This window comes from Callorhinus ursinus, unplaced genomic scaffold, assembly GCF_003265705.2.
Source record: "Callorhinus ursinus isolate GAN/ISIS: 27379988/994484 unplaced genomic scaffold, GSC_fseal_2.0 scaffold23, whole genome shotgun sequence".
In the NCBI taxonomy this organism is placed as follows: domain Eukaryota; kingdom Metazoa; phylum Chordata; class Mammalia; order Carnivora; family Otariidae; genus Callorhinus; species Callorhinus ursinus.
In genome coordinates, this window is record NW_027397085.1 from 22,186,926 (window position 1) to 22,202,323 (window position 15,398).

The following is a 15,398-nucleotide window of genomic DNA, read 5'->3' on the forward strand; positions in this document are numbered from 1 at the left end:
TGTTACCTTTTTAAAATTTAAATTACTTTTTAAATTTCCATTACTTTTTATTTTCTTCTTTGTACTTCTAATAGGAGATTATTCAACCTATGTGTATGTGTGTTGATATTCTTTGCTCACCTTCTATATCTACCACTTTCTCTTAAATCTCTTTGATTTGTTGAAATTCACTCCTTTCATCTCCTATTTATTTTAAGTCATTATCTCCTATATTTATTCACCTTTAGATTCCATTTTAGTCTCCATTTCTCAAATAATATTAATTCTGAGTTCTCCTACCTCATTTCTGAGATTTTTCTAATTTTGATTATAGTCCTTTCTTATTTAGTGTTTTACTAGTTTTTAAGCTCATCTTGAAATAATAAGTTATATTTTTCAGCTGTTGTATAAGCATGTCTTTCTGATATGTTTTCATTGCTGGACTGTTATGTGTTTTATTGTCTTTTTTTCTATGATAAATTACTGTTAGATTTTTTTTTCCCAGTTTGAGATACAATTGACCTATAATATGGTGTAAATTTAGGGTATACAATTCAATGATTTTATGTACGTATATATTATAAAATGTGAAAATTGTAAATGTAAAAAAAATTACAAAAAACTTGTCAAATGTAAAAAGTTAACACATCCAGCTACATGTTGGATTTGAACACAATCTAATACTATTGTTTCTTTTTATATGAATTCAGTTTTTCTTTATGAAAAAGGGGTGAATCAGGACAACTTTTCTGGCTTCAGTGCTCTAGGTCTTCCTCTTACGGCATCCTCACAAAGAAATCTTTTTTTAATGGCCTTACGCTTTCTGAGATGTGATTCCTCTGCTCTTTCATTTAGACTTTCTTTTTCCTTTCTTCTACCCTGTCCTTCCCCATTTGGATTCTACTCTCAGAACTCTCCCCTTGGTGTGAGACTTTCTCCTGAAAAGGAGCTTTGTAATTTTGGGAAGTTCACGGAGCCAAGACTATACCAGCTCCTTCAGATCTTAGCTTGGACCCGACCCAGCCACAGCTTTGTTGGAGCGTGCAAAACTCCTCCTCATTCCAGTTGTTCTCAAATTGCTTCACTCTGCATTTCATTGTCAGTTTTAGAGTTCTCAGGTCTGTCAGCTACCTGCTGCTTCCTCCTGCGACATGGATAGACACTGCGTCCTTAGTTATTGGTAGTTTTCCTTCACCTGCTCGTATTTTGGGGTTTATGAAGATACCGTGTTCATCTAGATTTTTTAAGATGTTGACAATGGGCCTTGGATTTTGCCATTAGAGTTTATCTGTCTTTTTTTTTTTAAGGGGATTTCAGAAGATTTAAAAACCTCACTGCCCCTGCTACCATCTTCCCATCATTTCCATTGATTTATTTGTTCATTCATTTATTCAGCAAGTAAGTTTGAGCCCTGAATTGTAATCTTATGCCTCTGCCTATTCTCTTGGTGCCATTAACTTCAGGATCCTGCTGCATGTAATTACCTGATTCCACTTAAGCCCAGAGGTATCTGCCACCTTGGGCTGATCATTCATTACTGAGAGAAGTCAAGAACTCTCTTCCCCACTACCTCTGTGCAGCCAAACCGGAGAGCTACATGTCCTGTGTTTCTTGCTTCTCTTGCCACATCTGAACTTTACTATAAAAGCATAGTGTATTGGGGCGCCTGGGTGGCGCAGTCGGTTAAGTATCCAACTCCTGATTTCAGCTCAGGTCATGATCTCAGGGTTGTGAGATGGAGCCCCAAGTAGGGCTCTGAGCTCAGCGTGAATCTGCTTCTCCCTCTCCCTCTGCCCCTCCCCACTCCTGAAATAAATAAAACAAACTCTTAAAAAAAAAGCATAGTGAATTTAATCTAGCTTCCCAAATGGCTACTAAAAGGATTGCATGAGGTAACTTGAGGCATAAGAGAGTTAACTCTCCTTGGGGCAAACCATGACTAGTGGGAAACAGAAAAAAGGATGGAGCTGGGCAGATAGATTCCCTCTACCTTCTTCCTACCTGGGACTGACTATTACAAGGCACATGTTCTTTGTTCTGCCTATCCTGAGATACCCATGGGGTTCACTAAGGCACCATCTGCCAGCCAAGGAGTGCTCCATGGCTGGAGCTCCACTTGGAGGAGGTGCCTATTCTAATTCACACAAGAGTCAGTTATAGGCTGATGCTGCCCACTGGAGTGTAGAGATGCATGAACAATGATGAGCACCTAGAACAAGCAATAGGAACTGGGAAATCATTAAATCATCACCCATCACCCAGTTCCTTCTAGTGTATCTTTGCCAGATGGTCCACACTCTGCTGAACTGATCCCTATGAGATGTTCACTATGTCATTTTTAGCTTTGTTTGAAACTTCTCCCTTTTTCTGTTTATTAACTTTTAACTTATATTTATTGATCTATAATTTGATGTTTTAATATATATGTTATATTAAAATAAACTATAATTATATATAAGCTATATACAAGTATATAAACTACAAATAAAAATACAAACTATAAATTATAATTTATATTATAATAACATTAACTATAGATATATATAACTATAACTATATACAATAAGTATAAATTATAATATATACTATAGTATATATAAATTATAAATATAATTTTAAATTAATATACACTATAGTATATACTATACATTATACATATTACATATTATATACTATATATAATTATAATATAAGCTATAATTTATAATTTAATCTGTAATTAAACCTTTTTTGGTGTAAAATTAAATGGGTTCTGATGGGGAAATCCAAATCAAAACCTCAATGAGATACCACCTCACACCAGTCAGAATGGCTAAAATTAACAAGTCAGGAAACGACAGATGTTGGTGGGGATGTGGAGAAAGGGGAACCCTCCTACACTGTTGGTGGGAATGCAAGCTGGTGCAGCCACTCTGGAAAACAGTATGGAGGTTCCTCAAAAAGTTGAAAATAGAGCTACCATACGATCCAGCAATTGCACTACTGGGTATTTACCCCAAAGATACAAATGTAGGGATCCGAAGGGGTACGTGCACCCCAATGTTTATAGCAGCAATGTCCACAATAGCCAAACTGGTAAGAGCCAAGATGTCCATCGACAGATGAATGGATAAAGAAGATGTGGTATATATACACAATGGAATATTATGCAGCCATCAAAAGGAATGAGATCTCGCCATTTGCAACAACGTGGATGGAACTGGAGGGTGTTATGCTGAGTGAAATAAGTCAATCAGAGAAAGACATGTATCATATGACCTCACTGATATGAGGAATTCTTAATCGCAGGAAACAAACTGAGGTTTGCTGGAGTGGTGGGGGGGTGGGAGGGAGGGGGTGGCTGGGTGATAGACATTGGGGAGGGTATGTGCTATGGTGAGCTCTGTGAATTGTGCAAGACTGTTGAATCACAGATCTGTACTTCTGAAACAAATAATGCAATATATGTTAAGAAAAAAAAAGAAGAAGAAGATAGCAGGAGGGGAAGAATGAAGGGGAATAAATCGGAGGGGGAGACAAACCATGAGAGACGATGGACTCTGAAAAACAAACTGAGGGTTCTAGAGGAGAGGGGGGTGGGGGGATGGGTTATCCTGGTGATGGGTATTAAGGAGGGCACGTTCTGCGTGGAGCACTGGGTGTTATACGCAAACAATGAATCATGGAACACTACATCCAAAACTAATGATGTAATGTATGGTGATTAACATAACAATAAAAAATTTTAAAAAATGGGTTCTGATGAATGCACATACAACTGTGTGACCACCAACACAATAAAGTACAAACATTTGCATCACTCCAAAAAGACCCTTTTTACTACTATATAATCAGTCCCCTCCTCTTAACACACGGCAACCACTGACCTGATATCATCGCTATAGTTTTCCCTTTTAGTGCATGTCATATAAATAGAATCATGTAACCTATTGTGTCAGACTTCTTTATTTTTTTTAAATTTTTTAAGCTTTTTATTTATTTATTTGACAGAGAGAGAAAGAGACAGCATACAAGCAGGGGGAGCAGCAGAGGGAGAGGGAGAAGCAGGCTTCCCGCTGAGCAGGGAGCCCAACAATGGAGCTCTATCCTAGGACCCTGCGATCACGACCTGAGCCACCCAGCACCCCCAGACTTCTTTAACTTAGCAAAATGCTCTTGTAATTCAACCATGTCATTACATATATCAGTAGTTTTTTGCTTATCCCTGAGTTGTATTCCCTTGTAAGGATGTACCACAGCTTGTTTATCTAGTCACCTATAGATGGACATATGGACACATGGATTGTTTCCAGTTTCTAGTGATTATGAATAAAGCTGTTATAAACATTTGTGTACAGATTTTTTTTTTGTGGGCATATACTTTCATTTCTAGTGGGTGCAATTGCTAGGTCATACGGTAAGTGTATGTTTAACTTGATAAACCACTTCCAAATTGTTTTCAAAAGTGGCTGTACTGAATATTGGTATTCCCAGCACCTATGTACAGGACTATTTTTCATTAATTTTTAAAATTTGACCAGTACTCCATGAACCCATTCTCATCATTTAAATAAATCAATCAACACAGAGATGCAAAATTCCCACTTCTCTCATCAATCTCTCTCCACTCCTTAAATGTGGTCACTGTGATTGGTTCGGTGTGTATAAAAATTCTTTCTTATTTTGAAAAGAATTAAAAACTCTTTGAGGCGCCATAACCACCTCCAAATTCTAATCCCTACTAGAAGGCATGGCATGATGGCAAGACTACTAGCATTGGTGTCAGCCAAACCTGGATTTTGATCCTGTATCTGCCACTTTCTAGCTCCAAACAAAGCATGGAAATAGCAGCATGCATATGCTGTTTATAATTAAGATGGAGATATACATCTCTCCTTATAATTAATACATGAAAATAAAATATTTAAATATACATTACATACATATTTGAGTTTCCATTTGCCATTCCTAATTAATATAGATTTCTAGTTTTCTGCCATTTTTGGACAGTAAAGGTTAACACATTAATATATGAGACTGCCTTGGATCCTAGACAAGGCACATTAGTGTGAAATATTCATCTGGAACTTTGTTGTCCAGAAAAGTCTGCAGGAAAGCCTTAAGATGAAAAACAGGAGTAGAGGTTACATACAGCCCATTTCTAACATTTATAAATCAGCTGTAACTGACCAAATGCAGTCATGAGTCTAAAAGTAGTAAAAACCTAGAACCGTGAGCATGCCAAGGGCTGGAGGGGAGAGGAAAATGGGGGAGGTGCTGTTCAACAGGTATAAAGTCATGCAAGATGAAAAAGTTCTAGATCGGCTGTACGACACTGTACTTGTAGTTAAGAATACTTAACTATGGGGCGCCTGGGTGGCTCAGTTGGTTGAGCGGCTGCCTTCGGCTCAGGTCATGATCCTGGAGTCCCTGGATCGAGTCCCGCATCGGGCTCCCTGCTCGGCGGGGAGTCTGCTTCTCCCTCTGACCCTCCCCCCATCTCATGTGCTTTCTCTCTCATTCTCTCTGTCTCTCAAATAAATAAATAAAATCTTAAAAAAAAAAAAAGAATACTTAACTATGCACTTGGAAAAGTTGTTAAGAGGGTAGATCTCATGTGTTCTTACCACGATAATAAAAAAGGAAAGGGTATTAGTGGAAAATTTGATGAAATCTGTAATTTAGCCGATAATGTTGAATTAATGTTAATTTCTTAGTTTTGACAAATGAATGCTGGTTATGGAAGATGTTACCATTCAGGGAAGCTCGCTGAAGGGTCTACAGTAACTCTCTGCACTGTCTTAGCAATGTTTCTGTAAGTCTAAAATTATTCCAAAGGAAAAAGATTATTTTTTTTTTAAGTAATGAAAGCCACGTCACCCACACAAGGGTATTCGCTGTACGATTTTTGTAATGGCAAAAATTGAGGTAAAAACCAGGGACACCTGGGTGGCTCAGTGGGTTAAGCGTCTGCCTTCGGCTCAGGTCATGATCTCGGAGTCCTGGGATCGAGCCCCGCATCAGGAACCCTGCTCGGCGGGAAGTCTGCTTCTCCCTCTCCCACTCCCCCTGCTTGTATTCTCTCTCTCGCTGTGTCTCTCTCTCTCTCAAATAAATAAAATCTTTTTTAAAAATTGGGGTAAAAACCATTTAAGAAGTAATTGACTAAAAAAATTAATGCGTATCATGTAGTTATTAATAAGATAAAGTTGATGCTGAGTATTATGTAACGACATGGAAAGCAGTGCATACTATATTGTTAAGTAGGAAAAGAAGCTTACTAAAGCTTTTATAGTATGATCTCATTTGTGTATATGTGTATTTTTTATCTTATTTAAATTTACATATATCCGTGTAGGTTAGTTTAAAAGATGCCTAGAAAATTAAACACCAAACTGTTTACACGGTAATTTATTCAGGTACTGGTCGTGGAAAGCTATGTCTCTTCTATACGTATGGGTTATACGTGTAAGTCGTGGTGAATATTTTATTGAGCTCAGGACAGCCCTTAGGCCTGGCCAAGAGAGGCTCCTACCTCAGACCTCATGGGTTACAGTGTGGAAGTCACAAGCACACAGTGCAAAGGTAAATATATTAAAGAACCTAAGGGATCAGGTACTCACAGCTGACACAGAGCAGTCATATGCTAGAGTCCACACTGGGACTCACACCCCACAGGCCACAGGAAGGGTTTCTCTGCATCTCTTGCCCTCTGTTCTCAAAACAATTGGTGACTTTCTCCAATGTCCTGAGGCATTGTAGGTTGTTCTGCCAACATCCAGGAAGGACATTGCTTAGGAGTGTGAGGAAAATTTGAGCTGTAGAAGCACTTAGGTAAGAGAAGAGACAAATTAATTAGCTTGTCAAATCCTTCTTCTCGCATATCATCAATGTTATAGATTCTCGCATAATAAAGTATCTTTTCCCAGGAGTGCTTAGCATGTGTTTTCTTGCTTTCTTTAAGTTCGGGTTTACAGACCTGTAAGTATTCACACATTACTGCAGTCCTAGCAATAGTTACATATAGCAACCAAAGAACAGTTTGCAATATTAAATAATATCATTCCAACTGAGCCACCCAGGTACCCTCATTCCTAATTCTTTTTTATGCATAGTCTAGACCTGGCATGCTTGAAGCATGAAGCATAATCCCAATTTTTTGCATTAACAACTGATGGTCATGCACACAGGAATTGCATGCAATTTTATATTTATAAAATATATAAAATATAAGTAAATTTTTTAAAGATTTATGAGAGAGAGCGGGGGAGGGGTAGAGGGAGAGAATCTCAAGCACACCCCCCCCTCTGAGCGCACCCCCCCCCCCCCACCCTGAGACAGGGCTCAATCTCATGACCCCAAGATCATGACCTGAGCCAAAATCAAGAGTTGGAGGCTTAACTGACTGAGCCACCCAGGTGCCCCAAGATATAAATTTTAAAACAAGTAACTAAATTTTACTTGAATAATTTTTTGTTCAGATTTTACTCGTCATTAATTATTCTTTTTTGCTCTTTAATAACTTTTTGAGACCATACAGGAAAAATCATTTTAATTTTTCAATATTTTAACATTTACTTTAATTACATTTTTGATGAAGTACGGGCAAACTTGGAATATTTGACTATGATTACATTTAATCTCTTAATCCCATTGATCATAGAGAATGAGAACAAGGTGGCATTGGGATACAACCACACATAATGAAAGGGGAGCTCTGAGGAGGAAGGGCTGAAAAGAAAATGAGCAAAAAAATGGGCTGCTTCAGTGTTTTTAAATTGCAGACAATGAAAGTAAATAGACTTCCGCTAAGCATGACCCACATACAATTTACAAACATTACAAATTATTTACTGAACAAAGACTTACTGAGCAAAACAACAAAATAAGGAAAGTATTCTTAGCAAATCTACAACCTGAACAGTCATATAAAACGACTGTGACTTTGTGTTCTCCTAAAGGGTTTTTTTTTTCCTGATCAAAAGATGACAATGAAAAAGGTAATTTTTTATATAAAATTCACAACTTAGAAGAAATAAATGCAATTCTGGCCTGCCCATTAGACAATAAAGAAATTACCACAAAAAAAAAAAAAATGACAAGTCGGATGAGAAAAATAAAAATTTTGAATCTTTTTTCTCACATTATTTTTATTTTATTATGTTAATCACCATACATTACATCATTAGTTTTTGATGTAGAGTTCCATGATTCATTGTTTGCGTATAACACCCAGTGCTCCATTCAATAGGTGCCTTCTTGAATACCCATCACCGAGCTAACCCATCCCCCCACCCCCTCCCCTCTAGAACTCTGTTTGTTTCTCAGAGTCCATAGTCTCTCATGGTTCATCTCCCCCTCCAATTTCCCCCCCTTCATTTTTCCCTTCCTACTATCTTCTTCTTTTTTTTAAACATATAATGTATTATTTGTTTCAGAGGTACTTTGAATCTTTACCGTTTATGGGAAAGTGACCCTACAAAAAGTCTGTCGTGAACTTTTTAAATCGTGAGAATGCTTCCAGAACAACATAAGCTGATTCAAATGACTGCCTAATAATTTTCCATTGGGTAAAGATGGGGAAAATGTAATATTTCATATTATAATAAAATATTTTTTTCAAATGGAGAAACTGTAGAAACTTTGTTAAATTTTAAATTCAAAGACAAAATATTTTGTTAGTATTACTACACATTTCCCTGCCCATCTTTATAAGCAGCTCTGGCCAAGGAAAGTATTTGGGAGTGGAAATACTTAGGTTCTCAATTAAAAGAACACATAATGTTACTTACAACCGAAAATACATAAAGAAACAGAACAACACAAAAAAACCTGCCTATGCAAATACAAGAACTGTAAAAAAAGTCTAAAGTAACAATAACTGAACAAGAATAATCAACAAGGAAACTCATAAACAAATAGGGATATAAGATATTGCTGTGATATTAAGAGAATAGATGTTGTGTATTTAACCTTGCGTGACAATAGCAGCACAATATTCATCGAGTTTCTTTTTTCTTTTTTTTTTTTTTTTGACAGAGAGAGAGAGACAGCGAGAGAAGGAACACAAGCAGGGGGAGTGGCCAGTAATAACTAATTTTATTAAGTGCTTATTATGAGCTAGGCACTGAGCTTGTTACTGCTTATACAATGGTTCACAACACCTCCATGAGGTAAACATTCCAATTTCACTTTACAGCTAGGACTATGAACTGAGGCTTGGAGAGGCAAAGTTGCTTGCCCAGATGCTGTCAAAGCTGAATCAAGTGTACATTCACTGTGCCCATCCTGATGGGCACTGGCTGCTAAGGGCTGATGGAACACCAGGGAATGCAGGGCCTCTTCGGGGAAAGATCTGTCTCTCTACCCCTGGAAGGCCATCATAAGGCACCGCTAGCTTTTTGTTTCAAAGACTTTCCAGTCTACAAAAGAAACCAGTGAAACTAGAAACACTTCCAGGGGGCCTAAGATGATAACATGCGAAGCCAGTAGTATTTCTCGTACTTTTTCCACCAAAATAACCCATCAGACCGAGAGTGAATTCTTAACTCTCTGGGTTCAGCCCAAAAGATTCTGATCAATTTCTTGTACTGTCTCTTTAAAATCATACACACATTTTTCTCCATCCTGAGTATGTGTATATAATGTTTTCCTCCCAGATCTTCAAGTAAAAATGACACCTCAGAAGGGATTCTACGTTCATCTTAGAGTTTAAGGACTCTTTGGCATTCTGTCTGCTCCTCTGGTTTGACGAGCGGAGCCCTCAACTGCCATCAGTGGCTACCGTGGTAGGGTTTACTTGGCTGTTCGGTGAGCTCAAAGCCCTGCAGGTAAAGAGGAAGCTAGATTAACTCCTTCCCAATTTAGTTCGGGACCTGTCCTGTTTGTGTTGTACTTTAATCATCCTCCTGGCCTGCCTCTGACAGTTTTGAAGGGGCGTGAACTCCTTGCCATTACAGTTGTCCAGTCGGCTTGCTTGGAGAGCTCTGGGGAGGACCGCATTGAGCAATGAATGAAGGAAACTTTCAAGTTTGATATCCTAGGATCCTGTAATTTTGTAAGTCTTCCACAGCAGCAATTTCAAGAATCAGTAAATATTTATTCAGCTCTTTTTAAAGGGCCAGAATACTATACGAGGCAATGATGAACAGCACAGTCTTCTTGAAACTCAGTTTCCTAGGAAAGGTATAAACAAGCAGGGAACTATAATATAGCTCTCACAAGAGAAGCATGGAAGCTCAGGAAGCTCAAAGGAAGGTCACCAAGGACAGTGGAGATGGATCTTAGCAGGCTTCTAGGAGGAGGTGCCAAGAGGTTTGAGGAATGAGCAGAAGTTTGCCCAGGTCCTTCTGAAAGGCCCTGGAGTTGAGATTCATTTCAGCGAATTTCAGGTCCCTTCCCTGCCCTCCTGCATCTTGTTTACCCATTCTACTTGGCTGCTAGGATATTTAGGAACAAAAGCGCTAACTTTTTAATTATCAGTTGTAACCATGGACGTGAAGAGAGAATAAGGAGCCCATCCCATCACAAAAACTACATCAGAAAGAGGGACTAGACTCCAGGTTTTTGGCAACAAGGTTACTGGGTAGATCCTAAACTCGCTTTAGCCGGTCACAGCTGTTAACCGAGGGGAAGGGAGGGGCGATTCGGGCTGCATTTGCCTCCTGCGAACACAAAGGAAAGAAAAAATCGTTCTGGGAAGAAGCAAGCTTCTCCTTCTAGTAGTACGTGTTTTGGTCATCACACAGTAGATAGTCAAGACAATAACCCAGCCTGCAAAATTAGCAGCTCAAAAAAACCAAACCCTTTGAAGTGGCTAATGAATACACTCTTTTTAACTTACTCCGATCTCATTGCTCAGAGCTGTGCAGTTGCTCCTGGGCAGAAGTTTCACTAATGTAGGGATGTTGACTGGCCACTGCATCAAATATTTATCAAGTCACAGATGGGAATCTACAAAGAGTTTGCAGAGAGGTTTAGTGTCTCCCTTCGGTTCTCAGGGAAGCACGTCAGCCCCACAGAACTCAAGCCCACAAACACACACCTTTGAGCCGATGCTGATGGTGGCTGACCCATTTTAACCAGGTTAAACGAGGACCCACTTAAAGACATCACTGTTTTTTCTTAAAGTAAAAGTAGAATATCTTCACTGTCACCATACCATACGCACAAGATGTATTGTGCGTCTTTTAAATAAAACAAATGATACTGTATCCGATGTTTGAATGCATTTCTCTGTTTCGCTTTTCTCATTTAACAATAGATTCTTAACATCTTTGCAGGACATTGAGTACTTTTCTACAGCGTATTTTTATATATTTACACAATAATCTAGTGTATGAATGTGCCATGATTTACCCAACCAGTTTGCCGGGGTTGGCTATTTAAATTGTATCCAGCTTTCCACTATGTAAGTGATGGTTTTGCTGAACATCCTTATAATTAGTTTTTTGCGCCCAGTGAGGATGTTTTCTCAGGCAAATGAGTGGAAAAGGAATTGCCAGGTCAAAGAGTTCATCTGTTATGCCGGCGTACATTTCCAAGATCAGAGTCTGAGAGGGGGTGGGGCTGGCACTTTTGGGGGGCTGTCAGCTCACCCATCCCAAGCGGGTCACTGAGAGCTACAAATTAGTCCAGGAGTTTGGGGGTCGGTTGGTTTTTATATTTGTTTGTTTTTGTAACAGCCTCTTTGAAACTTGAACTTTTTTTCCTCTTTAATTTAACAGCTATCTTATTTTGCTAATCTCCCATCTTTATTTAGTGACACTGGAGAGAAAGAAGGATCTCTTCAATGATAAACAGCCACAGCTGGTCTCAATAAGGAGTTATGGATTGCTGTTCTGCATTACTATCAACCACAGTTATTATGCCGGGTCTATCAATATCTTTTTCCTCTAACAATAGAAGGCAAGCTGTTTCCTGCAATTGAAGTCTCCTTAGAGCAGAGGTTCAGTGATATGTAGAAAAAAGGCGAAGGGGTAGTTAAAATTGCCACCTTTTTGTTTGGCCAGACAAAGATATTAACAATAAACAATGGCCATTTACTATCATCAAGTAATCACAAAAGAATGAGCATTTAACACACAGGCACTTGAACCAAAAAAAGGAGGAGGAGGAGAAGGAGGTAATTCCAGAATAAAGCGCATTCTTACCTAGGACTGAACAACTGGCATTCTTGCACTGATACTCACATTGTTCTTATTTTTCTTCTCACCAAGGATTTGGAGACAACCTTTTGGACTGGCATCAGCCTGTGGACCCTGGCTTGAGAATCGCTGTCTGACAGGCTGGCGACCATGTCTGCTACACGGAGTGGGATCTGACCCAGTCCTCTCCCTCCCTGGACGAGAGAGAAGTGAGAGAAACCCTCTCTTCCTTCCAGGAGTCTCTTCCTCCTTGCTTGGTCTATATGGCATTTCCAGATGGCGGTAATTTGGGTATCATTTCCATAGCTTGTGCATCTCCACAAACCGCCTATCTTGTTATTTATTTAGCATTTGTTTTAAATCCATACTTTTTTAACTTCAAAAATAAAATTTTGACCAAGAAACTTTACAAATGTTAAAACCATTATCATTTGTCTTAAGCAAAGTGAAATGATGTTATTAGATTCTAGATCTGATTTACCTGCCAAAAATTCCAAGATTGAGTCCTGTATTTCTTGGTTTCAAAAGAGAGCGAGCGATGAAAAAAAAGAGAGAAAGAGCGAGCGAGAGAGATTGATTAGCAAGCGAAAGGTGTGAAAGATACATTAGCACAGATATGAGACTCTGCCCTTGGCACAACTACAAGGATTGAAGGAGAATTGGAATGGAAATAAACTTCTCACCAGGCGAGGTCATGTATTCATGGAAGCTCTTTCTGTGGGCCACTAGTAGGGGTCCCACAGTTTGGAAAGTAGAAAGAGAACCAGACTTGGTTTGGAGCCCTGGCCTGGCTGTTTGCAGGCTCTAAATCCTCAGGCAAATCACTTCACCTCTTCTTGAAACCTCGGCTTCCCCAGCTGTAAAATGAGATGATAATAATATCCATCAGGGATATCGCGAGAATAAAGCATTCTGTAATCTCTAAAATGCTATACATCTCATGGAGGATCAGCCAGCCTCACTTGTGAGAGCACTTTTATCTATGGGTATCAGATCTTTTCTCCAGAGGCCCAGAATACATTTCCAGGCTAAACATGTCACTAGAGCCTAAAAGAAGTAAGTGGATTAAAACCTTTAAAAATGAAATACTTGATTCGGCATGATGTGGGATAGTCCCTAGTAGGATTGAACTAAGCATTTTTAGGAATTCTGATTACTTGCTCAGTGACTCTAATCAGGAGGGCAGGTACCATGCCTGTTTCTTTCTCTTCTATGTCCCTTGCGCCTAGTTCAGTGTGTGGCACATCAGGAACGTTCAGTATATGGTGAGCGCATGCATGAGATAACATCCCTATGTTACACTTTGGTCTTTGTAGTAGATGTCTTTGGCTTTTTGCCACCCAGTGAGGTATTAATCGTGTTTTAATTTTCTATATTTTATGATGCTTTGCCATCTTGGGGCCTCGCAGACCCAGCAAGGGACTGCCCCTCCCAGGGGTACCTAATTCCTAGAATTAACAAACGACCTGCCTGTGAGCACCCTTTTAATATGCAAACCAATCCATACCCCACCCCCCCCATCCACCTCCTTTTATCAGGCTCCTGCCGTGGACACTATCCCCCTGCCCTACATCACCCTAAGGCCAGGTATGAGATAGCTAGGGACCACCCCTGTAGCCCAGAGCCCACTAAAATAATTCCATTATTTGAACTATCCAGTCCTAAACCTGGCCAGCTGTTGACCCTTTCTTGCCCATTCCTTCCCATGAAAACCACAACAAAGGCTTTGGCCCTGCTTTCTTTTCTTTACTCTTGCCCCTGTCCCCTGGTGCTTCCCTCTGTGTGGCCCTGGTTGGTGTGGCTGGCCCCCTCGTCTTGGGAACTGTGGGTAACAAACTATCATTTCGGTGGCAATCCTCTCTCCCTGTGTTGGCCTGGCCTTAAGGGAATAACCAACTCCAAGTAGACTTTAAAACAAGGATCAACCTTGAGAACACTCCAAGTGTTCTCAATTCATGGTTAAAGGGGAGTTGGTCTCCCCTCCCACTCAGGGGGGCAGTATAAGGCTCAGGTCTGAGCCAACTGACCCATGGCATCAGGATAGTCTCAGAGATGAACACACGAGCACATTAAAGTGGCAACGAGAGTTTTGCTGGGAGAAAAACTCTTGATTTTTTTTTTTTCCTGCAGGATTAGAAACTGGAAAAGCTTTAGGTCTGGAGCTATGCAGCCATTTTGCTAGCTGGAGGCAAAGAGCCTGTTTGAAATGGAGCCAATCTGGGAAAGCAGTGCCAAGAGAGGAAGAGAAATCCGTTCCTCACAGCATCATTTGAACCAATCCCACTTCTGCACTTTCCAGTTCCCTATTTTTAAGCCAATTTAGGCTGGGTTTTCTGTACTTACAAATAAAAGCATCCTAACTTACAGGGTTTTCTTTCCCCTCTTCTTGATACCCAAAGCCACATTTGGGGATATTTATAATTGCAGTTTTAATTAATTCAGTTCCATAGTCAGTGCGTGCCAGGCACTGGGCTGGGCCATGGTGACACATCTACTGAAACGCTTGGAAGAGCTTCAGTGTAGAGAGGTGGAAAGACATGCAAACAACCAGGGGAGAGTAGGATAAGAGCTTTCATGGAGGCTCGTGCAAAGACTGCGGAGCAGGCAAGGAACAATGAAATCTGCCCGGAGGTTCTCCCTCTTCCGTCCTGTATTAGTCACAGCCTTGCCTCAGCCCAGTCTTGTGGGGTATCTCTCCCACTCAAGGAGCATCAGCTCTATGGAGTGCTAACATTGAGCGAGGGCTTCCTGCGCCACTGTGCCGGTGCCCGTGTCATTCTCTCAGTTCCTTTCTAGGGCAGACAGGATCTCCATTTTAGAGACGAAGATTCCTCTCTTAAGGGGCTTAGCTAGGGTGAACAACCCTAGTCCACTCCGTTGGTAGAATCTGAACTCACATGTGGACTATCTGCCCTGCTGAAGGCCATGCACTTCATTATCAAGCTGCTCAGGAGGTGCTCATCAGGCTCCACCCCGTAATTATAGAAGAGCCTTCCAAAAATGTTCCCTATTTTACAACAGAATTTGCCATAAGATGATTTTATATTATAGTACAGGGCAAAAGGTAGTCAATGTAGACAAATACTCTTTTCCCCACACAAGTTATTTTGAGAACCCCAGCAAGTGAGTAAAAGGAGGTGCACCTGTGTATGGGCACATCCTTGCTCAAGACCCCAAACTCTCATTTGAGTTGTCTCTCTGCCTGGTGGTCCTCTGAGAGGTAGAGCAGCCAGATGCAGTATTAAGTGGAGAAGAAGCCCCTGGGCCCCAAGATCAGGACTGCCTGCGGTTGGA